We start from the raw sequence: 26,367 nt of genomic DNA, 5'->3' as shown, positions 1-26,367 counted from the left end.
AAAATTAAGATGGATGCCTAAGATTCCTCAGTATTGTCTCCTGCAAAGCTGGTGTTTGATTGGGTCAGGTATCCTAGCATGTGTCATCAAGAAAGGAGTAAGACATTTCTCTTATGATTACAATTTTCAATTCTTGAAGGAGAGCCTTTTCTGTTAAAAAAAAAACCCTCATAAATATTAATGGTGTTATGATGTATCAGATTGTACAAAGAGAAAGGTTTTAGTCTAAGAGTCCAAATGAGAATGTAGTTAGACTAAGGATTGTTAGTAAAATTTGCCTTTTACTTTATCCCAATACTTGTTTTATCTCCCTTCGGACATCTGTTCCCAGAGACTGTCGTCTCTACTCCATATCCGCGCGTCTTTCAATTAGGGAGACAGATAAGCAGTTGTCTTGAGAATATAAGGTCACTGGCATTCCATAAGTGGATTCCAGCGCCTGCCACAGAAACAAGTGGTGAGTGTTCTCTGTCACTTGCAAACTATAAATTAATTAAGTTGACAACTTTTCCTTCTTTATGTTATGCTTTCAGAGGAACTTTGGAAATACCATTTGTTGCAGTTTCTGATTGTAATAGTAATGTGATCATTACAGAGAATTGACAGTACAGAAAAGTACTAAGAGGGAAATAAAAATCTCAACACCTAGAGATAACAGCTATTAGCATTTTGTTGTATTTATTTACAGCTTTCTTTTATTATTTTATTTTATTTTTTTTTTACTTACAGCTTTCTAATGTGCTTATGAAATATTTTTATTGGCATTATATTATATATAAAAATGCTATATCTTGGGTTTTCAAAGTGTCCTTATATCTGAAACATTTTCAAGTACCGTTAAGTATTTGAAAGCATTTTAAATTGCTATGTAACATTTTGTCACATGACTATACCATGTGTTGTTTATTAAAAAGAACATCCTTTTATTGTTGGACGTTTGGTATGATTCCAATTGTTCCATCTTAAAAATAATTCTGTGCTTAATCTTTGTCTGAATATCTGTTTCATTAGACTAGAATCCTACAAAGGGATTTACTAGGTCTAAGTGTATGATTTTTTTTTTTCAAAAAACACTCAAGAGGGGCACCTGTTTGGCTCAGTGGGCAGAGCATACAGCTCTTGATCTTGGAGTCATAATATTGAGCCCCTCATCTGGGGTAGAGTTTACTTAAAAAAATACACTCATGATAATAATTTTTAAATTATTTAAAGAAAGTTTCTATTAATTTACCTGCCCACCAGCAGTATTTGAATGTGCCTGTCCATTTCACTGAATTCTCTCCCAAATGATCATTTAAGTGCTCGCTTCAGCAGCACGTAAACTAAAATTGGAACGATACAGAGAGGATTAGCATGACCCCTACGCAAGGATGACACCCAAATGATCATTTAAAAGTTCTTAATTTAATGGACAAAAATGGTATTTATCACTGGTATGTTATTTTAAGTATGCTCTATGCTCAACACAAGGCTCCAACTCACGACCCTGCACGTCCCATGTTCTACCGACTGACCCAGCCAGGCATCCTTATCACTGGTATTTTAAAATATTGAACATTTTTTTAAAAGATTTTATTTATTTATTCATGAGAGACACAGGGAGAGGCAGAGAGAGAGGCAGAGGGAGAAGCAGGCTCCATGCGGGGAGCCCGATGTGGGATTCCATCCTGGGACTCCGGGATCAGGCCCTGAGCCCAAGGCAGACGCTCAACCACTGAACCACCCAGGCATCCCTAAAATATTGAACATTTAAAAAATATATTCACTAGGTTCTTGAACTTGTATCGTTTGTGTTTATCTCTGTTCCTGTTCTTTAGGATTTTCCATTTTGATTTTTGTGAGCTTTTTAATATTTCAAATCTATCATTTCTTTTTAGTGTCTATTGCAACTATTTTTCCTAGCCTGTGGCTGGTCTTTTAGGTTTTCTTATTTAGTAATGGCTTTTGAGCTTCAATTTTTTTCCATTTTCGTGTAGTCCAAATCTATTGATTTTTCCATTTGCGGTTTCTTCCACTGCTTATATGCTTAAAAATTCCACTCTTATGCAGTAGATTTTTTTGGTTAGCTTTAATTAGTCAGATTTATAATTTTGAAGGCAATGGATTTGTTCTACATGACTGCAAATATAGCTCTTGCTGCTCTTTGTTCTTTTTAAATATTTTCTACATAGACTTGGAAGTGTTAGTTACAAAAGTAGGAGCAGCTGTAATTCCTTTTAAACATGACCCTGTGTGGAGAGAGGGATTCTTAAGAAGTCTTTTGGAAAAAAAAAGATCTGAAATGTTGACATTTTATGGCAGTGAACAATTGTGTTGATTGAATGTTCCACATTATTCACTTCACATTGTGTAAGAACTCTGTAACTCAAGGCAACACAACACTTAAACTGAAGAATCCCCCAGCAATTTTCACTTTGAGGATTCTCTTATTTCAGAATACCTACAACAGCATTTCTCAAAGGGTGATCTTTGGACTCCCTGCATCACAATCACTTATATTCCTTTTCAAAATGGAGATTCCTATGTCCTCCCTCCAAACATCCTAAATCTGATCCATTGGGGAGTGGTAGTGTCTGAGGTCTCAGAATCTGCATTTTAACAAGCATCCCAGGTGATTCTTGTGAACTCTAAACTTTGAGAATCTCTGGGCTAGGAAGGAGCATTCCTTTAAGAAGTGGATGGGGGGGGGCAGCGCCTGAGTGGCTCAGTGGTTGAGAGTCTACCTTCAGCTCAGGTCGTGATCCTGGGGTCCTGGGACCGAGTCCCGCATTGGTCTCCCTGGGGGAAGCCTTCTTCTCCCTCTGCCTGTGTCTCTGCCTCTCTCTCTCTCTCTCTCTGTCTCTCATGAATAAATAAGTAAAATCTTAAAAAAAATAGAAGTGGATCTGTGGAGGCAAAGAATAAAATGCAAGCATGTGAGACCTTAAAGTCACAGATCTCAAGCCCATATATGAACCCAGTAGGCAGAAGGGACAGTTGGAATGCAACAGGGCATAGGTGAAAGCCTGGTCCCATTCAGCAGAAAAAAAAAAAAATCACTTAATATTCTGTGTCCTCAGGCAAGTCATAACTCTTCAGGCTTCTTATCTTTAAAATGAGAAAAAACACTTGTACCCAAGTATACAAGATGGTAAAGGCCAGGGGAAATATGAATTTAACATTTGTAAAGTTCATAGGTTTTGTCGTTAATAATAGAATCAGAGGAAGTGCTGGGTGGTGGTCAGCATCTGGATGATGTGGTACCAGGTATCAGAGACTCAGTGTTGACAGGTATAGAGTTCAGGGTCAAGAAATCCTGTCCCTGAAAGGACTTGAAGTGGGGGTGGGGGTTGGTGAGGGGAGGGAGAGGGCAGGACATCAAGTGAAGGCTCTGGCAGGAGCACAGGTTATAGGCAGACCCACATTGGAAGGACCAGAGCTGTCAGGCTCTTTCAAGGGTCTCCGTCTTCCTGAGTGATGTGACTAATAGCCACCAAGTTCCTTCTCCACTCTCTCTTCCCCATTTAGAGCCAGGATCCTGTCAGGGTATGAGGTGAAAGTACACCCAGAGGAGGTGACCATTAAACTGGTTCATAGAATTAGGATTAGAAGCTATGGGGGTTGAGAGAAAGTGGAAGGATTCAAGAAGTATCTCCTTTTTTTGTTGTTACAACCTCAGGAAATGAGAAGTATGTCTTCTGAACAGTCTCACTTCCTTTTTTGTTGTTGTTGTTATTGTTTTTAAAGATTTTATTTATGTATTCATGAGAGACACAGAGAGAGAGAGAGACAGAGACAGGCAGAGGGAGAAGCAGGCCCCATGCAGGGAGCCCGATGTGGGACTCGATCCCAGGACCCCGGGATCAGGCCCTGAGCCAAAGGCAGATGCTTAACTGCTGAGCCAGACGTCCCATCTCATTTCCTTTTTGACTTCTTTTCCCTATAGGATTTCAGTTGCCTTTCTTGCAAAGTTAATAAATTCCAGAGTTATTAAATCTCAGTGGGTAATAAATAGACTACATCACAGTAAATAGCGATATACATAGTTATTTGAACCAGCCTAATGCAAACTCCATTCATTAAGTCTAGTGGAAAAAGCATGGGATTCAGTCTGTTGGGAACCACCTGAATTATTTCTGAGTTGGAATTCCCTCTCAATTTCTTACTGTTTGACCTTGAATAAGATGTCTATGAGCCACCATCTTTTACATCTAGAAACAGAAGATAAAAATTTCTACTTGAATAGTTATTTGAGGACTCAGATATAAATAGGGAAAGAACCTGATGTATTGACTGGTACACAGTAAGTGCACAGTGTCCTTTTTTAGTTGGTTAATCAAATTTCAATCACTGTTTTTTTCAATTTCAGTAATTCTTATCTGATTTTCTCATATCGTGCCTCAACTCCTTGCTTTAGTCCTCATCCTGTGGGGTCCACAATTCTTTCTTGTTTTCAGCTTTCCTTGCATCACCCAGCTTTTCTCATTCTCTTTCGTGTTTTTTCCTCCTTCCCATCTTGACTTTTTTTTTTAAGATTTTATTTATTTATTCATGAGAGACACAGATATATATATATATATATATATCTCTCTCTATATATATCTATCTATATATATATATATATATATAGAGAGAGAGAGAGAGAGAGAGAGAGAGAGAGAGGCAGAGGGAGAAGCAGGCTCCCTGTGGGAGCCAGATGCAGGCCTTGATCCGGGGACCCAGGGATCACACCCTGAGCCGATGGCAGACGCTCAACCACTGAGCCACCCAGGCGTCCCCCCACCCCGACCTTGACTTCTAAGGAAGTGAGGTTCTTTTTGTTCGGGAATCTAGGGCCATTTCTCTCTAGATGGAAAATTCTGTCCTCAGCCTCCTAAGTACTGAATATGTTCTCCCATTCTTCTACTCAGGAATCTCTTTCAACTAGCCTCCCACGTTTTTTTCCTGGCCCTTCCTCAAGCTTGCTTATTTTGCATCATTTATTCTGCTTTTGTATATCCGGTTTTTTAAGGTCTCCTGCCCTCCTTATTCCAGAGTAACTTTTTGTAGCCCTCCAGGTTTTGTCATCCTCTTCTGGCTACATTCAAGTCTTCCTACAGATGTGAAAGAACACGCTGACCTCAAATCTAACTAATGAGGAAAGATATCCTAACCAGGCTAGAGCTTTCACCACTTGATTTTGAGCCCATGACAAAAGACCTGTTCTAAGACTCTAGAATACACTGCGCTATGGTCAATACTCACTTTAGCTAAACCTCTCTATTGACCCATAGGGGGCCAAGGAGTTACTGCTGAGCGCTACTCAGTTTTTAGACTTGGTCAGCAGGGAAAAATCCCAAAACCTCTCTTCTCTTTCTCTCTGCCTCCAAGCAGCTGTCAATAATAGAGCTGTAAACATCTTTTATTTTGAGCTGGTGAAAAGGGAAGAAACTCCTTTCTAAGCCCCACACTTCTGGTACGAAGGTGTGAGAGTTAGTACAACCTAAAAACAGTTCCCACATTCATTTGTTTAACAGATATTCATCAAGAACCTATGATATGCAATGTAAAGTTCTGATGAGAGGATTAAGATGAGTGAAATTGAATTGATTAAATGAAAGCCCGCTGGGATCTGACAGAGTCGAGACAGGAAGGGAAGCTACAAGCAGCCCCTGCTACGTGGCATAAAGGGATGAGTGTTGTGTGCATGGTACTAATGAAAGAGAATGTATCTTCAGAGAAGGGAGGGTTTCCTCCAGGCTGAATACCTCATGTGATTCGTTTCCCCCACTGATTGACCAAATATTTCAGGCTCAAGAAGCCAGCTGAGCTTTAGTAACAAGATTTTGAAATATTTCAAGTCAATGTAAGGAAAAAATGAAATTCGATTGTCCCAACAATGAGCATAGTGTCATTGGATGAGGACAGCCTGTGGGCATCAGAAGACCCTGACAATTGCAGTGCTTCATCTGTAAAGCCTTCTTTCTTTTCCTCAGGTTGTGGAAATAAAATAAAAAGTCCTCAAAAAGAGCAAAGTGGAGAATTTCCAATTTTGTCCTTTAATAAATGGTTTGTTGGCATTGAATAGAATGAAAATAATGATAGGTCTTTTGCCACCACAGCATAATGACCCTTGTGGCCTTTCTCCTCACTCTGTACCCTGTACTTTAGATGGTAAACAGCAATTTGAGTGGCAATGTTGAAAAAGATTTTAACTCTCTGTTGCTCAGCAAGCATGAAGCAGACATAGAACCCACATTGTGCTCACTGAGCCAGGACAAATAGCAAGGGAGTGTTCCTTGAATTTTCCCCTGTCTCCCAAGTTCACTGAAACAAAGTCTGGTATCAATAGATATAAGGCCTTGATTGAGAAGGCCAGGAATCCACGGAAAGCCAGAAAATTTTTAAACCTAGGATTTACTGTGACACTGATATTCATACTGCATAGAACTTAGACTCTTAGTTTTGTAGGTGAAGTCATTACTGTCTTAACCTTTAGAAAAGCAATAGAAGAGTTAGATTTCAAATTCTGTTTACAGTAAAGGAAACAAGTTATTTTTCCTACACCTAACTGTGTAAAAAGTCTATTTTTTTAAAAGACTTTTTTATTTATTTGCTACAAACACAGAGGGAGAGAGAACATATGCATGATCAAAGGGAGGGGCAGAGAGAGAAGTAGGCTCCCCACCTAACCAACTGAGCCATCCAGGTGCCCCAAAAGTATTTATTCTTTAAAGAATATTAAATTATAAAACCTGACTCTAAATTTTAAATGCCACAGATGTGAGGGAGTAGCACCTCAATAGGTTTGCCAGAGTTAGCAAAAACAAAGAAACCCCCACAAAACTATAGGATGCCCAGTTAAATTTGAATTTGAGATAAACAACAAATAGTTTTTTAGTATAATTATGACCCATGTAATATCCTACAATCCTAACCTTAGGGGACATTGCTGCTTGATTATATAATATTCCAGTGAGCTGGTGAAATTTTAGGAGGCAAGTTGGCTGTATTTTTTTTTTTTTTTTAACAGAGTGTGTAAGTGAGAGTGAGGAGGGGCAGAGGGAGAGAATCTTCAAGCAAGCTCCTCCCTGCTGAGGGGGGAGCCTGACTTAGGACTCAATCTGAAGTCCCTGAGATCATGACCTGAGCCAAAACAGAGTCTGACAGGGCAACCAACTCAGCTGCCCAGGCACCCCCTGGTTTGCTTTTAAATGCAGTTTTCATCTTTCCCTATTTCTGCATGTCTCCTCAACATACAAGATTTCTTTGAATGAATGGAAAGGTCTTCTCTGAAGAAGACTATTCATTTCATAAATAAATTATTTTAGGGCAGCCCGGGTGGCTCAGCCGTTTAGCGCCGCCTTTAGCCCAGCGTGTGATCCTGGAGACCCAGGATTGAGTCCCACATCAGGCTCCCTACATGGAGCCTGCTTCTCCCTCTGCCTGTGTCTCTGCCTCTCCCTCTCTGTATGTCTCTCATGAATAAATAAATAAAATCTTTAAAAATAAAATAAATAATTTTAAAGCCTTCCACCACTCTGAAAAAAAAAAGTGGACAAAAAGCCTCTTTTTGTCCCCTTTTTTGTGTTGTCCCAATTGCTCTTCACCTGTTGATCTGGGTTCCATCATTTAGAGTAGAGCCTCCAGTATGAGTCTCAACTTTCTGTTGCTCTTGGTCTGAAGGCTCAGCCAGATGGAGATGAGGCTGAGGTGGGGAAGGGGGGAAGCCTAGGAACTGAGTCAGAAAGGTAGAACTAATTAAAAAAATTTTTTTTAAAGATTATGTTTATTTATCCATGAAAGACACACAGAGAGAGGCAGAGACATAGGCAGAGGGAGAAGCAGGCCCCATGCAGGGAGCCCGAGGTGGACTTTGATCCCAGGACCCCGGGGTCACACCCTGAGCTGAAGGCAGATGCTCAACCACACTGAGCCACCCAGACATCCCTAAAATTTTTTAATAGATTTTATTTTTAAGTAATCTCTAAACCCCACGTGAGGTTCAGACTCACAACCCTGAGATCAAAAGCTGCGTACTCCTCCAACTGAGCCATCCAGGTGCCCTAAAGTAGAACTATTTTATTTTATTTTATTTTACTTTACTTTATTTTATTTTATTTTATTATTATTTACTTATGATAGTCACAGAGAGAGAGAGAGAGAGAGAGAGAGAGAGGCAGAGACATAGGCAGAGGGAGAAGCAGACTCCATGCACTGGGAGCCCGACGTGAGATTTGATCCCAGGTCTCCAGGATTGCGCCCTGGGCCAAAGGCAGGCGCTAAACCGCTGCGCCACCCAGGGATCCCAGTAGAACTATTTTAAGTGAGAATTTGGAAAACACCCAAAAGGAACCTGCAGTGGGCCAAAATGTAGAGCTCACCATGGGATTTTCCTTTAACTAAAGACTCTCACTTCTCCAAATAGTAACTCTTGTCTGATCATTTCAGTGAACATTCAATTCCCACTTCCATCAGAGAGTTAAAAAAAAAAGTATGAAAAATTCTGCATTTAGCTCTTATTAATTTTACACATAAAGATATATCTTCTTCACAGTTGAATACTGGATGTCAGCTTCCAGGATTACTTAATTGCTTCTTATCTCAAAAGGAGATTGGAGGGATTGGATCTCAGGGTTGTAAATTCAAGCCCCACTTTGGGCATAGAGCTTACTTAAAAAAAAAAGGGAGATTGGTTCCCTGCACCTTGGGCTATCACTGAAGACAGATTCTAAGTAGACAAGTTGTTTGAGTGAATATGAATAAGGTAGGCTCCTCTCTAGATTTATAACGTTTTGAGAAGGGCATCAAATACTAAACAAAAACTGTAAGAAAAATTATAGACTTTCAGTAGTTGCTTAATCATTTTTTTTAAGATTTTTGTTTATTTATTCATGAGAGACATAAAGAGAGAGTCAGAGACATAGGCAGAGGGAGAAGCAGGCTCCTTGCAGGGATCCCGATGCAGGACTTGATCCCTGGACCTGGAATCACGGCCTGAGCCCAAGGCAGACGCTCAACCGCTGAACCACCCAGGCGTCCCAGTAGTTACTTAATTCTAACATAAGAAAATCTTTTTATGAAATCCTGAGACAGCTTAACAAGGTTTTAAATATATTAAACACACACATTACATATTAATATGTTGATTATAGAATATTCTTTTCAGTTAAAAAAATCTTGACAGAGCTTTGCATGAAAAATTCATTAGCTTGGTTTAACTTAATAAAACAAACATAAAAAAACACATATTTTAACAAACCAGAAGTTCTAGTCAGAACAATTGGGTGACAGAAATAAAATGCATCCAAATTGGAAAGGTAAAAGTAAAGTTATCAGTATTTCCAGATTACATCACTATATATGTAGGAAATCCTAAAGAATCTACCAAAAAAGTTAAAGTTAATAAGTGAATTCAGCGAACTTACAGGACATGAGGCCAACATGCTAAATAAAATTAATTGTAGAATAGAGGGTCCAGAAGTAAACCCTCACATTTATGGTCAATTGATTTTCCACAAGGATGCCAAGAATGCTACTCAATGGAGAAAGAGGAGTCTTGAACAAATGGTGTTGGAGCAATTAGATATTCACGTGTAAAATAATAAAATTGGATCCTCATCTCACATTAAACAATTACTTCAAAATGGATCAAAGACCTAAATGTAAAAAATAAAACTATAAAACTTTGAGAAGAAAACAAATGAAATCTTTATGACCCTGGATTTGGCAGTAGTTTCTGAAATATGACACCAAAAGCACAAGAAACAAAATGGAAAAGCATATAAATTGGATTTCATCAAGACTAAAATCTTTGATGCGTCAGAGGACACTATCAGGGGCACCTGTGTGGCTCAGTCAGTTAAGCGTCTGACTCTTGGTTCAGCTCAGGTCATGATCTCAGGGTCCTGGGATCAAGCCCTGCATGGGCTCCATGATAAGGGGAGAGTCTGCTTCTCCCTCTGTCTCTGCCTTTCCCCCACACTTGCAATGCATTCTCTCTCTCCTCTCTAAAATAAATAAAATCTTTATAAAAAAACAAAGGGGGATCCCTGGGTGGCGCAGCACCTGCCTTTGGCCCGGGGCGTGATCCTGGAGACCCAGGATCGAATCCCACGTCGGGCTGTGCATGGAGCCTGCTTCTCCCTCTGCCTGTGTCTCTGCCTCTCTCTCTCTCTCTCTCTGTGTGACTATCATAAATAAAAATTAAAAAACAAAACAAAAAAAACAAAACAAAGGAACTATCAAGAGTTTGAAAAGACAGGCCACAGAATGGGAAGATGTATTTGCAAATCACATTTCTGATAAGGGTCCAGTAATCAGAAATTAGAAAAAAAAAAAACCTGTTACAACTCAACAACAAAGAGGTTCATTTCTTATAAAATACTAGAATGCTAAGAGTAAAAAGAAACTCTCAATTTTACAAAAGCCATGTACGAACTCTGTAGATAACATCGTGTGCAGTGGTAAAAAAATGAATGCTTTGCTCAAGATCAGGAACAAGATGAGGAGGTCTGCTCTTTCTACTTCCCTTCAATGTACTAGATGTTCTAGCAAGTGTAATCAGGCAAGAAAGAAAAGGCATTCGGACTGTAAGGAAAGAAGTAAGACTATTTATTCACACACAATGTGATCATCCACATAAGATTATGGAATCTACAAAAAATATGTCAGATATAATAAGGGAGTTTAACAAGTTTGCAGGATACAAGATAAAAATGGAAACATCAATGTTCTTTCTATATACTGGCAACTAACAATTGAAAATTGTATTTAAATAAAATACCATTGACAGCATTAAAAAAAAAACCCATAAAATACATAGGTGTAAATCCAACAAAAGATGTTCAAGACCAGAATACTGAAAACTGTAAAACACTACTGAGAAAAAATAAATCACAAATAGATATATGGTGTTCACAGATCAGAAGACTCAGTTTCGTCATTATGTCTATTTTCTCCAAGTTGATATATAGATCCATATATATTCAAATTCACATGGAAATACAAAGGATCTAGAAGAGCTAAAAGAACTTGAAAAAAACAGTACAAAGTTGGAGGAGTAAGAATATCTGTTTTCAGAACTCATTATAAATCTATAGTAATCAAAACTATGATACTAGTGTCTTTACAGCAGTATATTTTTACAAACGTGTAGATAAATGGAACAGAATAGAGAGTTCAGAAATAAGCCCACATCTATGTGGACAGCTAATTTTCAACAATCAATCAAATGCAATTCAGTTGAGAAAGGATAGTGTTTTCCACAAACTGTGCCAGAACAATTAGATATCCATATGCAAAAATGTGAATATAGGTTCATACCTCTTATTATATATGAAAATTCACTCAAAATGGATCATAGATCTATATGTAAAATCTACATCTATAAAACTCCTTGAAGAAAATACGGGAGAAAATACTTGTGTCCTTGGATTTGGCAAAGATTTCTTAGACATGATACCAAAAGTACAATCCATAAAAGCAAAAAATTGATAAAATGGACTTCATCAAAATTTTAAAATCCTGCTCTTTGAAAGTTACTGTTAAAAGAATGCAAAGACAAGTCACTGGGTGAAAATGTTTGCATTGTAGATGATAAAGACTTTCATGCAGAATGCATAAAGAACTCTCAATGCGGAATAATAAAACAGCCCAATTTAAACATGGGCAAAATTTGAACAGTTCACCGAAGAAAATATATGAATGGCAAATAGACAAATGAAAAGATGTTTATCATTAGTAATCAAAGAAATGAAAATTAAAAACAATAAGATACCACTATACATCTATTAAAAGGGATAAAATGGAAATGACTGACCATACCAAATGTTGGCAAGAATGTGGAAGAACTGGAATGCTCATATACTGCTTGTGGGAATGTAAAATGGTACAACCACTTTGGCAACCAGTTTTGCAGCTTCTCAAAAAGTTAAATATACCCATACTATATGATACACCTATTCAAATCCTAAGTAATTATTTAAGAAATATCAAAGTATATGTCCAAAGATTTGTATGCAAATGTTGAAAACATCTTTATTTGTAAAATAGCCCCAAATAGGAAACTTCCCAAATATCCATCGACAGCAAAACGGTGAATTATGGAATATGTATACAATAGAATATTACTCAGCACTAAAAAGAAATGAACTTTTGATACATGCAAAAAATTATTTTAAAGATTTTATTCATTTATTTGAGACAGTGAGCATGCAAGTGAGGGGTTGGGGGCAGGGGGCAGGCAGGGGCAGAAGGAGAGAGAGAAGCAGACTCCCCATTGAGCAGGGAGCCTGCCACGGGGCTCCATCCCAGGGCCTTGGGATCATGACCTGAGCCGAAGGCAGACACTTAACTGACTGAGCCATCCAGGTGCCTCACAATAACAATTTGGATGAATCTGAAAATAATAATGCTAGACAAAAAAGAGTTCAGACTACATGATGCTATGTATACATAAACGATTATAATGTTCAAATGAATCTATAATGACAGAAAGCAAATCAGTGATTGCCTGGGAATGTGGAAGATGAGGATTGAGCATGGGGAAAGGATTACCATGGGGCACAGGGAACTTTTTGGGGGTGGTAGATTTGTTCACTATGTTGATTGTGATGATGATTTTTGTGTATATATGCATGTGTCAAAACTTACTAAATTGTACAATTTAAATGTATTCAGTTTATTGATTGTCAAGTTATATCCTAATAAAGTTGCTGAAAAATAAAATATCAGCTTATGATATTTTTTCCTGAAAAGCTTTCACAGTGAATGTCATTTAACTGTCTTGCTGGCATTTTTATGTTAATTTGGAGCCAAATGACAAGGCTTCCCCTGAATGAACACATTGTACTTTCCCTGATTTTTACTGGTTATTATTTCATCTTTTAAAAAATTTTATTTAAATTCAATTTAGTTAACATATCACGTATTATTAATTTCAGGATTAGAATTTAGTGATTCATCAGTTGCATATAACACCCAGTGCTCATCCCATCAAATGCCCTCCTTAATACCCATCTCCCTGTTACCCATTCCCCACACCCATCTCCTCTCCAGCAACCCTTAGTTTGTTTCCTAGAGTTAAGAGTCTCTTATGGTTTGCCTCCCTTTCTGTTTTTATCTTATTTTATTAAAAAAAAAATGAGAGCAGAATGGCCTAGCAAGTGTTCTGAAAAGCTGGAATAGTTTGAGGGCAAGGAATCTGTCATCAGAGAGAAATTATTTTACTTAGCTGGCAAAAGGAAGTCAGATATTGTCTAAAACAACAAATGGAGAGATATACCATTTTCATTGGTTGGAAGACTCAATAGTATCATGATAGCAATTCTCCCAAATAATATAAAGGTAGTGCGGAGAGAGGGCACCTACCAGGCACTCAGTGAGTTGTTATTCTTGCTATCACTTGAAAATCAAAAAGTTCTATAAAACAGAGATCATTATATACTTCTGGCAGTAACCAATTAAAACGAGACAGTCTCTTGAAATCGTAAGTGCACTAGACTGGAAAACGGAGACCTACTTGGGCTCCAACTGGCCAGCATTTAGTTTTGTGATATTAAACAAGTCATTTCACCTCTCTGGGCTTGAGTTCCCCACGCATGAAATAAGAATGTTTTTTTAAAAATATTTTATTTAAATTCAATTTGCCTACATATAGCATAATACCCAGTGCTCATCCAATGAAGTGCTCTCCTCGGTGCCCTTCACCCAGTTATCCCATCTCCTCACCCTCCTCCGCTTCTGCAGCCCTTTGTTTCCCTGAGTTAGGAGGAGTCTCCTTATATAAGAGTCTCTGTAAGAATGTTAATAGATACTCCTGTCCCATTTCTAATACTTATTATCTAAGTCATAGAGAGTTTAACATTAAATTTATTATCATAAAAAACTTAGGATACGGGCAGCCCTGGTGGCGCAGCAGTTTAGTGCCGCCTGCAGGCTGGGGTGTGATCCTGGAGACCCTGGATCGAGTCCTACATCGGGCTCCCTGCACGGGGCCTGCTTCTCCCTCTGTCTGTGTCTCTGCCTCTCTTGCTCTCGCTCTCGCTCTGTGTCTCTCATGAATTAAAAAAAAACTTAGGATACTAGTGCAAACAGCAACGTCAAAGAGCAGAGTAAAATGCTTCATAAATGTAGGCAGGAGTGAGCTTTTTGTCTGAATCATTTCAGATAATTGCCTTAATTGTCTTATAGATCTATCCACAGTGTGTTAGTCACACACACAAAAAAAACCAAATAGGGCAGCCCGGATGGCTCAGCGGCTTAGCGCCGCCTTCAGCACAGGGCGTGATCCTGGAGACCGGGGATCCAGTCCCACATCAGGCTCCCTGCATGGAGCCTGCTTCTCCCTCTGCCTGTGTCTCTGCCTCTCTCTCTCTCTCTGTCTCTCTCATGAACAAATAAAATGTTTTTAAAAATCAAATAAATCCCCCAAATTTTGCACTTTTCCAAATCAAATGATTAAGAAAAATAAAAGTACTAGTTTCTATGGTCTGATTAGATTTCCTGGCTTTCATAGGGCAGACTACAAACTGATCACTGCAAGGCCTTTAAAATAGCAATTTTAAAAAACTGCATACAGTTTTTTCTCTCGTTGGACTCTCTTTCAAGGACACACACAGCTTTATACATAACCAAGTAAATAGCCAAATTGCCAATTTATATGCTTTACCAGACAATGTTATTTTTATTTCCCTACAATGGTTTCTTTAGCACATTCAGGTGTTGTAATCTAAAATCAATATTTTTCTTTGAATATGTTTATATTTTTTCAAAAGAACAAAAAGTTCCCACCAACAGTGCTTGAAGATTTCTTTGTCTCCCCATTCTCACCAACACTTGTTATTTCTTTTCATTCTGATTTCAGCCATTCTGACAGGTATAAGGTGCTATCTCCTTGTGGTTTTGATTTGCATTTTCCTGATGATGAGTGATGTTGAACATCTTTTCATGTGTGCGTTGACCATACGTATCTCTTCTTTGGATTTTTTTGAAGTTGAGTTGTGTAAGTTCTTTATATATTTTGGATATTAACCTCTTATCAGATATATCATTTGTAAATATCTTCTCCCATTCAGTAGGTTGACTTTTAGTTTTGTTGATGGTTCCCTTCACTGTGCAAAAGCTTTTTATTTTGATGTAGTCCCAATCGCTTATTTTTGCTTTTGTTTCCCTTGCCTTAGGAGACATAGCTACAAAACTGTTGCTATGGCCAATGTTAGAGAGATTATTGTCTGTGCTCTCTTCTAGGATTTTTATGGTTTCAGGTCTCACATTCAGGTCTTTAATCCATTTTGATTTCATTTTTGTGTATGGTGTTAGAAAGTGGTCCAATTTCATCCTTTTGCATGTAGCCGTCCAGTTTTCCCAGCACTCTTTATTGAAGAGACTGTCTTTTCCCCATTGTATTTTCTTGCCCCCTCTGTCATAGATTAATTTACCATATAAGTGTAGGTTTATTTCTGGGCTCCCTATTCTGTTCTATTGATCAATGTGTCTATTTTTTTTCTGGCCAGTATCACACTCTTTTGATTACTACAGCTTTGTAGTAGATCTTGAAATATGGAATTGTGAAACCTCCAGCTTTCTCCAGATTGCTGTGGTTATTCGGGGTTTTAATTTTTGTTCCATACAAGTTTTAGTTCCATTTATTCTAGTTCTGTGAAAAAATACTGTTGATATTTTTATAGGGATTGCATTGAATCTGTAGATTGCTTTGAGTAGTATGAACATTTTAACAATATTTGTTCTTCCTATCCATGAGTATGGAATGTAAGTTGGTGCGGCCACTGTGGAAAATAGTATGGGTGTTCCTCAAAAATTTAAAAATAGAAACACCATAGGATCCAATAATTCCACTAGTGGGCGTTTATCCAAAGGAAATGAAAACACTAATTTGAAAAGATATATGCACCCCTATGTTTATTGCAGTATTATTTACAGTAGCCAAGATAGCAACCTAAGTGTCCATTAATAGGAGAATGGAGGGGCCCTTGGGTGGCTCAGTCAGTTGAGCATCTGACTCTTGGTTTCAGCTCAGGTCATGATCTCGGGGTTGTGTGATGGAGCCCTGTATCAGGCTCCATGCCCTGTGGAGAGGAGCAGAGTTTGTTGGAGATTTTCTCCCTCTCCCTCCGCCCCTCCCTCTGTTCATGTGCTTGCTTGCTCTCTCTCTCAAATAAATACATCTTTAAAAAAAGAATGCATGAGGAAGATGTGAGATCTGTCCCTATATCAATCCATCTATTTGTCTATCTAATGGAAGTTTGTGCAGCCATTAAAAAAGGATGAGAGTGTGTCATTTGCAACAACATGGATGGGCCAAGAGGGTATTATGCTAAATAAGTCAAACCAAGAAAGACAAATACCATGGCAAAACAAACGGATAAACAATTAAAAACAAGAATCAGATCTGTAAATACAGAGAACTGATGGTTGTCAGAGGAAAGGCAGTTGGAGAAGGGGCAAAATGGGTGAAAGGGAACGGGAGATACAGGCTTCCAGTAATGGAATGAAGCCGTGGGAATAAATAGCACAGCATAGGGAATATAGTCAATGGTATTGTAATAGTGTTGTATGGTGACAGATGGGAGCTGCACTGGTGGTGAGCAGAGTGTAATGTATAGAGGAGTTGAATCATGATTTTGTGTAGCTGAAACTAATGTAACACTGTGGGTCGACTACATTCAAATGAAAAAAATTCAAAAAAAGAACAGAAAGTGACGTAGCATGCACTATTCCATACAGAATATGAATCGTGGAATTGGTGATGTGCTACATAATTGTTCTTTTTTTAAAATTTAGAATGAGCCTCTTATTTACTCATATCGGTTGATTTGTCCCATTCAGCTACTTGTATCTGGTGGTAAAATTTTGCTTATATATAGTTTGCTAATGCTAAGTGATTTAATATTCATAGACACCTATAGACAGGGAGATTATTTATATTCAGAGAGGTCAAAACTTTTTTAAAAAATATTTTATTTATTTACTCATGAGAGACAGAGAGAGGCAGAGACCTAGGCAGAGGGAGAAGCAGCCTCCCTGTGGGGAACGCGATGCGGGACTTGATCCCAGGACACTGGGATCGCGACCTGAGGCAAAGGCAGATGCTCAACCATTGAGCCACCCAGGTTCCCCTGATCAAAACCTTTTGGACAGTTAAAGTTTCAAGAAATATGAAATACAAAGTGTGTTGCTTCACTTGCATGTTTTTAGTGAATTTGAATATTTCATTCGTGTTGACAGCTTTGTTTTTTGTTTGCTTTTAAAGATTTTATTTATTTATTCATGAGGCACACACACACACACACACACACACACACACACACACACAGAGAGAGAGAGAGAGAGAGGGGCAGAGACACAGGCAGAGGGAGAAGCAGCCTCCATGCAGGGAGCTGGACGTGGGACTCAATCCCGGGACTCCAGGATCAGGCCCTAGGTTGAAGGCAGCGCTAAACTGCTGAGCCGCCCGGGCTGCCCATGTTGACAGCTTTGTACGTATCTAGGTCTCCATAGTGTTTTTCTGTGGGTAAGAAACTTCATTTTATTATATAGATGTATTTTTTTCTTCTTCTTTACAATTTTTTACAGAGGCAAATTTAAACTGTGGGCCAATGTTATTTCTGCATTCCAATTTGATAATGAGCCTTAACATTATACCATTTCATTCCATTAAAAGAGCAAAAATACCTACTTCCAAAGCAAATGGCTCATAAAGTAATCTGAATGATGGAGAAAGAACAGCTCCCAGCCTGAAATGAAAATATCTTTCATCATAGATGATGTAGAATCATAGAAGGCCTCCATCTGTAGCTGCTTTTGACAGTTTTCTTAAATAAAAATCCCCTTGGGTCCTTGCAGTATGTTTGACCATTATGGTTTTAGAGCCTGAAACATGATTAAATTTACAATTGGGGCAGTCACAAAGAAAGCCCTACATTTCTTCAGATGGTGAGAGGTGGGCATTCTATCACGCCTACTCCATTGGTTACCCTCCGTCTAGTACATTTCTTTATAATGTCACCCTACAACTTTTAGATATTTTTCCTTCAAATAAAAATGTCTCTAAAATGTACAGTTTGTTTTGTGAGGTCAAGGGAGCCCAAGGGATCCTCACAAATAATAAATAATAAAGCAGCCTTGTGTGAAATAAGGAGACATTTACTGGCTTCCTTGCACAATTACTATGCAGGATTGGAAAAGTCCTCTCACCCTTCAGATCAGAGTGACTGCGAGGGCTAAGGGCCAAAATATGAGAAAGACCCTTTTTATTTTAATTTTTTAATTTTTAAAAATATTTATTCATTCATTCAAAAGATTCTTTTTTTTTTTTAATTCATTTATGATAGTCACAGAGAGAGAGAGAGAGAGAGAGAGAGAGAGAGAGGCAGAGACACAGGCAGAGGGAGAAGCAGGCTCCATGCACCGGGAGCCCTACGTGGGATTTGATCCCGGGTCCCCAGGATCACACCCCGGGCTGCAGGCGGCCGCTAAACCACTGCGCCAACGGGACTGCCCCAAAGACCCGTTTTACCCATAAAGCATCACACACACCCGAAGTGTTTTCTCCACATGGCCACCCAAAGGAATGTTCCCGACAAATCGTCTCTATTCCGCTTGGTTGTCCAAAGCACACCTGTATTTCCACCTCTCCAATTTCCTCCCTCTCCCCATCTCTTCAAGCATGTTTGAAAATGATCACTTCTGAGCTGTCACATCACATCCAAGGAGAGGGGGTCCAAAGGCCTTGGGCACTAGTCCCCCGAGGACAGCTGCCCAAGTGTTTTCCTTAGGAAAAATAGCAGGGCGCGGGGGGGGGGGCGGGGGGGGGGCGGGACGCGGGACCCAGTAGGCAGTCATCCCACTCGTTCACCATGGGGGTGTCTGCACCTGGGCTGCTTTTGTAGTTCGGGTCTGGGCAGAGCAGAGAAATAGGCCTGGAGAAGGTGCAGAGGAAAGGAGCTCCTACAGCAAAGGGGATTATTATTATTATTATTATTATTTATGATAGACATAGAGAGAGGCAGAGACACAGGCAGAGGGAGAAGCAGGCTCCATGCACCGGGAGCCCGACGCGGGACTCGATCCTGGGACTCCAGGATCACGCCCTGGGCCCAAGGCAGGCGCCCAGCCTCTGAGCCACCCAGGGATCCCCAGCGGAGGGGATTATAGAGAGCAAGGCAGGGGCGGGGACAGGTCACGCAGAAAATGACAAGTTTTCTTCCTGAAACTGACGCAGGGAAGTGCCACCCGGGAGCTTGGCGGCTGGCGATCCTCGTGCGTGGCATCCTGCCAGAGCGTGCGTGCTCAAGCTGCTCCCTCACGTGGCCTCAGCCTTGGGCTGAAGTTTTGTCCTTCCCATTTTCCCTGTGTTGTTCCCCCGAAACGCCCGCCCCGGCACAGCCTCCCCTGGCAGGAGTTTCTCATTACAGGGTGGGGAACGGCCGCTCGTCTTTACGGACCGGTGACGGGGGCAGGCGAAGCGGCTTATTTAATGGGCTGGGGCGCTCATTATCGTCCATAAATGGTTCTGGTTGGATTCCCCCTCCAGGCCAGTTGACTGCCTTTGCAGGCTCCGTGCGTTTCAACCAAGTTCCATACGTCAGAGTCACCCGGGGAACTGTGGCGCTGTGAGTAATTTAGCGCTTAATTGATCTATTGTGTGAAATCAGAATGTCATCTGTGTGTTTCCTTAATACGGAACACGATTGAACAAGCAATGAAAACGCCTCGGTAAATAGACAACTGCTTTTGCTTTCACGTTCTTTTAGATTTCTTGGACAGAAAGGCATCGGTCGTTGAACGTGCTCAGAGGCCAAGGTTGGCTTCCGTCGGTTGCCAAGAGGCAGAGGCAAATAACCGCTGACGTAAGCATCTGCATTGGGCAAGGCCAACCCCCACTGTTTACGATCCTGCTTCTGCGACTCTCTACTTACAACATGTAGCTGAGTTAGTCCCTTTCCACGCTAACCTTGTCATGATACAAATCGCTGCCTACACACAATAGAAAGAAAAAATGACATCTTGGCCATTCTTCAAAGATGAATGCTTTCATTCATCTCTCGTCACCCGTCTAAATATTCTCTTATTATCTGTGAACAATTATAACCAGTGACCCCCCCCTCCCCCTGCTTATTCACCGAAAACAGAGCTGCTGCTCCTAATACAATACCGTGCCTTCGTGTGATTTAAGAAAAGACACTCCCAGCCCACAGGCCCAGCCCCTGAAGAACAGAGCAGGATTTGGAAATCCGCCCCGTCTCATTCAGTGTGCCCTGGTGCCGTGAATAACAGCAGCTGTGAGACTAGTGAAGCTAAATAAGCTGAATTCTTGTGCCAGCGCCGATGAACCGATCATGGCTGTCCAAAAAAACAAAACAAAACATGATGTTGAGAAGGATTCTGAGGCTGTTTTGAGGCTCAACAGATGAAATGTATTGTAAGCAGTTCTGATTCGTCAGGGTTGAGATAATGGCACTAGGTGTGCTGGAGATTTGCTCTGTAGGGACTACAGGCTTCAGTCCTCAGGAGGTAGGAGGCTCGGGTTAGGCAGAAGCTGGGGTGAAATGTGGGCTTAGACGAGTTATATGATTTATAGGCGATTAGCTGGCAATACCCCTGTAATAAATCATGTAGCTGAGCTACTGTTCCATGAGGACTCTGCTGTACAAAACCATTTCTTGCTTAAATAAAAGAATGGCATCTTGGTGTCATTTTACTGTTAATTTTAATTTTTTAAGATTTTATTTTTAAATAATTTCTATACCCCACACGGGGCTCAAACTTATAACCCTGAGATCGAGTCGAGTGCTTGAGTGAGCCAGCCAGGTGCTCCTCATTTACTGTTTAATAAAAACTTATTTTTTTAATCACTTTTCACCACAATTCAAAGAAGGAAACTTCAGTCTCTTCCTCATGAAGTCTTAAAACTGATCGCGTTGGGATCCCTGGGTGGTGCAGCGGTTTAGCGCCTGCCTTTGGCCCAGGGCGCAATCCTAGAGTCCTGGGATCGAGTCCCACGTCAGGCTCCCGGCATGGAGCCTGCTTCTCCCTCCTCCTGTGTCTCTGCCTCTCTCTCTCTGTGTCTCTCTCTCTCTGTCTGTCTATCATAAATAAATAAATCTTTTAAAAAATTAAAAAAAACTGATCATGTTGTTTCTGGCCTTGCCCCCTTACATTCTACTGTCTATATGGCAGCCGAAGTGACCCTTTTACAAAGCCACACTTTTGCTTAAAAATCTCTAGAGGTTAACACTCAAGTTAAAAGACAAAGTCCTGGGCACCTGCCTGGGTGGCTCAACAGGTTAAGCATCTGAACCTTGATTTCGGCTCAGATCATGATCTCAGGGTCGTGAGATTGAGCCCTGAGTTGGGCTCCAGGCTGGGCGTGGAGCCTGCATGGGATTCTCTCTCTCCCTCTGCTTCTCCCCTCCATCCTCTCCCCCCCAAAAAAAAAGACAGTCCTGACCTTATTCTATAAGGCCTCATAAGAAGGCTCTGCATCTCTCTCCCCATGACATTCTCTCCTGCTAGTTCTACTGAGCTTCAGTCACATTGACCTCCTTGCTTGTCTTTCTTTCTTTCTTTCTTTCTTTCTTTCTTTCTTTCTTTCTTTCTTTCTTTCTTTCCTTTTCTTTCTTCTTTCTTTCTTTCTTTCTTTCTTCTTTCTTCTTTCTTCTTTCTTCTCTCTCTCTTTCTTTAAGATTTTATTTATTTATTCGAGAGAGACAGAGAGAGATAGCATGAACAGAGAGAGGGAGAAGCAGATTCCCAGCTGGGCAAGGAGCCAGATGTGGGGCTTGATCCCAGGACCTTGAGATCATGACCCAAGCCAAAGGCAGACGCTTAACTGACTGAACCACCCAGGTGCCCCCACCTTGCTTTTCCTAGACAGAATGAGGCTTTTGCATAGATATTCCCTTTGCTGGACTACGTGATACCAGATATAAGCATGACTTTCTTCCTTGCCTATTTAAGATCCTGCTCAAATGACACTTTCTCATTGAGGCATCGTCTAAGTTTCTCCTGTCCTCATTTCTTCTCTTCCTTTCTTTTTTAAAAGATGTATTTATTTATTTGATGGTGAGAGAACACGAGTGACGGGAGGGGCAGAGGGAGAAGCAGGCTCCCCACAGAGCAGGGAGCCCGATGGGGGTCTTAATCCCAGGACCCTGAAATCATGACCTGAGCCTAAGGCAGATGCTCAACCATCTGAGCCACCCAGGCACCCCCGTCTTCCTTTCTTGTTTAATTTTTCTCCATACCAGTAACCATCAAGTGACATATGTTTTCCTCATTTTTTTTTTTTAATATTCTGTGGGTATCCCTGTCCTAAACTGAAATGTCAACTCCACGAAGGTAGGGGCTTTTCTCTTGAACAGTGTCTGGCACTAGGTGCTCAAGATATATTTTTTGAATGGATTAAAACTACTTTCTCTGGAGGCATTTCCCCAACTCTTTGAACTTTTTACTTTCCTGTGGAATCCTTCTGGTCCCTCATGAAATATTTCTCCCCCAAGTCCTATCCACTTGAACAAATTTTCCTAAGTGGCAATCTCTTACTTTCCTTAATGTACAATTTTCTGGCCACTCTTGCAGCCCTCCTAGATCATGAAGTCCTTTTCTTACCAGACCCAGTTATTGACATTTCCTTTTTCTCCTCATTCCTTTCCTCAAAGCAGTCTATACATACATCTTGTCTCCCAGGCCTATAATGTAGCTGATTGTCACTTTGTAAAATGTCAGCGTATTTAAAACACAAATTTACATTAACATTACTCTTGTACTCTTGCTTCAACAGGTGGGTGTACGCTATGATTAGGCTTGTCCGACTTAGCCACCCTTCCCCCAAATAAAGGATGTCCAGTTAAATACTGCAGGGAACATACTTATAATAATAATAAAAATTGTTTGTTGTTTATCTAAAATTCTAATTTTTTAGATTTTATTTATTTATTCATGAGGGACACAAAGAGAGAGGCAGAGACATAGGCAGAGGGAGAAGCAGGCTTCCCGAGGGGAGCCCAATGCAAGACCCCATCCCAGGACCCCGGGACAATGCCCTGAGCCAAAGGCAGATGCTCAACCACTGAACCACTCCGGCGTCCCTGAAATTCTAATTTAATGGGGACTTATGTATTTTATCTGGCAACTCGACTATGATGGACATATATATTGTTGAAAGGGCATTTTTAACTGGATTATTTCCTAGAAAGACTGTACCTAAGTTAGCAAACTCTATGGAGAACAAATGAGATACACATAGACTATTTCACTATCCTCAAGAATACCAGAAATAGGGGACTACTCCCTTGAAATTTAAAGAAGTGGTTTTGAAATTTTTTAAAAATTGAAAAGCTTTTTTTATTTTTTTATTTATTTTTTAATTTTTATTTATTTATGATGGTCACACACACACACAGAGAGAGAGAGAGAGAGAGAGAGAGAGAGAGGCAGAGACACACGCAGAGGGAGAAGCAGGCTCCATGCACCGGGAGCCCGACGTGGGATTTGATCCTGGGTCTCCAGGATCGCGCCCTGGGCCAAAGGCAGGCGCTAAACCGCGGCGCCACCCAGGGATCCCGAAAAGCTTTTTTTTTAATTGAAAAGCTTTACCCAGTAACAAATATGTGGAATTTATTACTCCCAGGAAGAGATCTAGCCAGAAAATTTCTGAAAAAGATGTTTGAAAAAAAAGATGTTTTACTGTTCATGTACAGTAATGTAAATCAAATAAAAATGATAAAACACCTACTATATTCAGGGAACTCATGATACAGAGTTGAAGACACTGTCCCTGAACTGAGTCTACTAGTAATACAGGTATAATTCAAAATGACAATATAGTAATAGAAGAAAAATAGAAATAAATAATAAAATACAATTGTAGTGTGTGGAGGGGAAGCAGAGTTGATTAAAGTGGGGGAAGATAGGGAGCACCTGGCTGGCTCAGTCGGTGGAGTGTGCAACTCTTGGTCTCAAAGGCTGTAGCTTTGAGCCCCATGTTGGGTGTAGAGCTTACTTAAAAGATAAAATCTAAAAAAAAAAAAATAAAGCAGGGGAAGATGACAATAAGGGAAAAGTTCTCTAATAGATGACCTTTAAACAGGTATAGTTTCTATATAGTAAAACTTACCCATTTAAATACAATTTGATGAATTTTAATTTTATTTGTATAGGCTTATTGAGGTATCATTCACATACATTAAATTTCATGCTTTTTAAGTCCTATAAATTTTGACAAACTTACTCAGTCATGGAACCACCCCCACAATCAATATCTAGAGTATTTGAAATTTGCTAAGAGAGTACCTCTTAAAAGTTCTTACCAGGCAAAAAAAGGCAAAAAAAAAAAAAAAAAAGGTAACTGTGTGAGATGATGAATGTATCTACTAACCTCATTGTTATTGTCATGTCATTTTGCTGTCTACACATACATCAAATCATCACATTGTACTCTTTAAATATATATGTTAATTGTATTCCAGTAAAGCCAGAAAAAAATGCATTTTCTCTATCCAAAAGAGTTCCTTCATGTTCTTTTGTATTAGTTCTCTATTGTTGCCAAAAGAAATAAACACAAACTTAGTGGTTAAAACAACACCCCACTTATTTTCTAACACTTCTGTGTCAGAAGTCCAGCATGGTGTGGGGGACTCTGCTCGGGGTGTCACAAGGCTGATATCAAAGGGTTGTCCAGGTTAAATTCCTTTTTGGAGGCCTGGGTACAAACATCTACTTTCAAGCACATTTGGATGATTGGCATAATTCCTCCCAGCGTGGGTCTAGGGTGGAGGTCCTCATTTCTTTGGCATTTGACTCTCTCCATCTTCAAGGCAGCAACAGAATGCTGAATCCTTCTTGTTCCTTGAATCTCTCTTCCTCTTCTGCTTTTAAGAGCTCATGTGATCACATTAGGCCTACCTAGATAATCCAGATTTATCTTGTTGTTTTAAGGTTAACTGATTAGTAACCTAAATTACATCTGTAAAGTCCTTTTTGCCATATAACAGAACACATTCATGGGTGTCAAACCAAGTTGAAGGTCATGGGAGTCAAAATTCAGTTTCTCGAAACTTAGAGTTTCCATCTCTTAGTTCCATCTCAGCTTTTGTTAACCTATGATGTGATTTCTGTCCGTATTGTTTTATTTCCAAAATGTCATATAGATAGAATCATGCAATACATACTGTAGTCTTTTGAGTCTGGCTTTTTCTTACTCAGCATAAGACCCTTGAGATCTAGCCACAATGGTGCATGGATAAACAGTTCCTTCCTATTGCTGGTTCTATTTCATTGTATGGATGTATCAGTTTGTTTCACCTGTGGTCCAGGCACAAATGCAGTCTAAGAATATGAGAAGTTGGTTACATTTGGTTTAGGGGAACAGGGAGAAAACAGAGGCTACGACTCTCTCAGTGATCTCAAATTGGAAGTAGAGTCACACATTCAGGGGATGACCTGATCCCAAGAGATGGTCTATAATAAATAAAAAATTTTACAAATAAGAAATGAGAACCTCCAAGAATTTAACTAATTGCTCCAAATTACACAGCTGGTCAGTGCCTGAGGCTAGACTTAAACCTTATGTCTGTCTGACAATAATTCAATTAGTGATTCCCAACTATTTTTTGATACGATAAAAGCTGTGGATCTATTCCCAGAAAAATAACTCATGCAAATGAATACCAGCCCCAGTTTAGGAATGCCCTGAACTGGGGTGCTGTTGTCATATATATTTATGTTTTCTTTTTTTTTTTTTTTTTTTTTTTTTTTTATATTTATGTTTTCTATTAGCAAGATCGTTCATAAGGGGAGGCAATAGACATGGTAGTTAAGATCACAAAATTTGACATCCAGGATGCCAATTTGGTTTCTATCACTTCCTGGATCAGGGGATCAAGTCTCTGAATGTCTCTGAGCCTCCATCTTCACATACCACGCATGAAATAGGGTTATAGGGAGAGGTGAGTAAGGCCATACATGGAAAGGAATTAGCAGAGTGCCTGGTACATAGTAAGTGCCCCTAGATGGCTGGTGCTGGGATACTGCTATTAGTTTATTCTTCTCATTAAGTGATGGAATCAAATGAAAAAATATCATTTGTCAACGTCCTGCAGAGAGCACCATGACTTCCAAGTCCTCCTGACACTTGAGGAAGTTTGAGAACTGCCAGCCTAGTATAGCATAGCCTATGCCTGCATCCAAGATACTACACACTAGAAGAAAATTGGACTACAAGTGAACCTTTGGATAAACAAAAGCCACGAAGAGGAGTCTTCAGGGAGGAAAGCCACATGAGGAAAGATACTGCTGGGAGAAAAATTCACATCCCTAGGTCAGAGGGTAATGAAGTACAGCATCTTCAGGGAGAGTAAATATTACTGCTCTGCACCTGGGTTTCCA

General features: G+C 39.9%; 1 non-coding gene across 1 annotated transcript; it reads left to right on the top strand.

Moving 5' to 3' along the window:
• The first annotated feature begins 1,298 nt into the window (after nt 1-1,298).
• Nucleotides 1,299-1,401, top strand: LOC112649576 (U6 spliceosomal RNA). Its single transcript, XR_003129637.1, has one exon. It is a non-coding gene; the product is annotated as a U6 spliceosomal RNA (small nuclear RNA).
• Nucleotides 1,402-26,367: the final 24,966 nt, after the last annotated feature.

Source organism: Canis lupus, chromosome X (assembly GCF_003254725.2).
Source record: "Canis lupus dingo isolate Sandy chromosome X, ASM325472v2, whole genome shotgun sequence".
NCBI lineage: Eukaryota > Metazoa > Chordata > Mammalia > Carnivora > Canidae > Canis > Canis lupus.
Note: the sequence above shows the minus strand (reverse complement) of the source record. Positions and strands in the feature narration are given on the sequence as shown.